Raw genomic sequence first — 3,063 nt, forward strand, 5'->3', positions numbered from 1 at the left:
CTTTTTCTTTTTAATTTCGGCCAGGGACCTATCCGTAGTGTTTTTTATAGATTAGTCCCTAGTCTTAAAACGATCACTACTTTTTTCTCGTTAGTCGGAATTAGATGAAACCAACACCCACTTCTTCATTATGATCTCTTCTATCCACTAAAACAACTTAAACATGTTTTTGAAAGATTTAAAATTTGAATTCAAACAGATTTGAATCTGAACTTCGTTTGATCATAACTTGAGTTTCGTAGCTCCGTTTGAGTTGATTCTTTTTGCAAATTAAAGCTCTTGACCTAAACTTTCTGATAAGGCCAAATACACTTAATTTTGGTACTATTAGAAATTGTTTTATGTTTCAAGATTTATTTGCTTGGTTTTGATGTTTTCCGAATTGTCTTCTTCGTTCTTTCTGATCTTTTCCATGATTGCTTATGTGTGGTTACTATTGCTTGCTCACGATAGATTGACCGAAGTGTGATGAGTAGAACTATCAGGAATTATGAGTGCGAATCATCTTCATCAACAGTACAAGGCAAGTTCACACTTTGATCATATCCCTTTATACCCAGTTTTTATGCATTAGTTTCAACCTACACTGCATGGTTAGGACTTGATAACATGTGGGTATTGGGAAGTAGTTGATGAGGTAGGAACCTATTGTCTTGCATTCAACCATGGGAGTTACTACGTTATGCTTACTGCTATGCTATGCTCATAGACGTGGATTGGTTGAGTGTATTCATGACAGATGTGAGAGTTATCATTAAGGGTTAACTTAAGGTGGCTACTTTAATACACATCTGGGTGGAATGGTAGGGGCACCCTGGAGCACCCAGTGGTTTGCCCGGGCACCTGGAGAACCCAGTGCTTGCCCAAGGGGATCCCGGAGGACCCGTGTGATCACCTTATGGAATGCCACCTAGGCTCAAAGGGATCATAAGATTATTCATGCTAGAAACTTCCGTGCGCAGCCACAAGCCATTATGGGCTCTGGCATAGTTGAGTAAGTTGTGTGAGCTCTTGAAGAGGTGGACTAGCAGATGTAGGGGAATTGTAGGTGTACCGGTCTGCCCGGAGTAAAGAGTTAATGCTTCTGAAAGACTGTCTCTCGGTCATCTGTTTCTCAAACATCATGTAGTGCGAGAAATCCAACGGAGGAGATCGAGTCTTGTGGGGAAAAGTGTGCAAACCTCTGCAGAGTGTATAAACTAATCATGGTTAGCTGTGTCCCCGGTTATGGACGTCTTGAGTCTCTGGTTCTTGAATTATGATGTTGATCTCAACACTTTATTTAATTAATTTGATGAGGTTAATGATTAGTATTTTGGGATTGAGTTGGAGGAACCTTCTCAATATTTATCAACCAACTTTGTAGTTAAATAAAATATGTTCCTTTAATGTAGGGAAAAATTGGCTTTTCACACAAACACTATACCCATAGAGCTTTTCCACCAGCCAAATATGCATGTAGTGATAGCCTTTATTCATCATTATCCTATGGTCTAAATTTGCCAGTACATTCAATGTACTGACCCTTTGTGGCTGCAACGTCTCATGTTGCAGGAATCTTACGACGAGTAAGTGATACGTTAGGATTATGATTTCTACACTCAGCTTTGTCATTGGTGATGATGGGAATCCACAACCTTGTTGTTACTTCCGCTATTTGGTTTGAGGTAATAGTATTTACGTTACTTTATACATGTGATTTACCTCTATTATAAATCCTCGAGTACTGTGTGTGTCAGCATACCGATCCGGGGATGACACTTAAGCACAGAGATTTGACCATCTGAGGTCGGGTCGCTACACTATCAATATGAGAAGAATAAAGAGAGGCAAGAGCTCAAGCTTGGGGATGCCCAAGGCACCCCAAGTAAATATTTCAAGGATACTCAAGCATCTAAGATTGGGGATGCCCCGGTTGGCATCCCATCTTTCTTCTTCAACAATTATTGGTATACCTTGGTTTTTGTTTTGTTCACATAATTTGTGTCCTTTTTGTTTTTGTTTTTCCTTTAAGAACTATGCTAGTATGAGATAGCCCTTTATTGATTTATAGAATACTTCATGTGCTTCACTTATATCTTTTAAGTATGATCTTATAGAATTGCTCTTTGTGATTCACTTAAATCTTTTGAGTATGGTTTTATAGAATGCTTCATGTGCTTCACTTATATATTTTGAGCTTGGATATTGGTTAGTCTATATTAATTGTAGAATGCTCCATGAACTTCACTTATATCTTTTGGAGTGTGAATAATACTATCATCTAAAGTGGATTTAGAAGAAGTTTGCTCCCACTATTCCAAATGAGGAGAATTTTGCGTATGTGGAGACTAGTGAAATTTATATGCTTGTAGATCATGAACAGAATGCTTTATGTGCTGGTTATATTGTTGAACTCATTCATGATGCTACTGAAAATTATTATGAGGGAGTAATACATGCTTGTAGGAGTTGCAATAATATCAAGTTTCCTCTCTATGTGCTTAAAGTTCTGAAGTTATACTTGTTTTGCCTTCCTATGCTAGTTGATTCTTGTTCCCATAAATTGTGTGCTCACAAAATCCCAAGGCATAGGAAGTGGGTTCGGTTTAAATGTGCTAGTAATATTCTTCATGATGCTCTCTTTATCTTTCAATTCTTATCTTTTATGTGAGCATCATTAAAATCATCATGCCTAGCTAAAAGGCATTAAGGAAAAGCGCTTGTTGGGAGACAACCCAATATTTACCCTTACTATTTTTGTGTATTTTCATGATTAAGCTACTGTATTAATCATGTATTATATATTTTGTTTCAATAAAGTGCCAAGTAAGACCTTTGGGAAGACTTGGGTGAAAGTTAATGTGATCTTGCTGTAAAAAACAGAAACTTTGCGCTCATGAGATTAGCTGTCATTTTTTTTATAGAAGAGTGCGATTGAGTTGATTTTTTTTCAGAAGATTAATAGACAAATTCCTCACGTCCACCAATTTATTTAATAATTTTCGGAGTAGCAGAAGTATGGTTAGTGTTCAGATCATTACATACTGTTCTGTTTCTGACAGATTCTGTTTTCATTGCATA

This window comes from Triticum urartu, chromosome 7A (assembly GCF_056163025.1).
Source record: "Triticum urartu cultivar PI428250 chromosome 7A, HENAU_Tu73, whole genome shotgun sequence".
Taxonomy (NCBI): domain Eukaryota; kingdom Viridiplantae; phylum Streptophyta; class Magnoliopsida; order Poales; family Poaceae; genus Triticum; species Triticum urartu.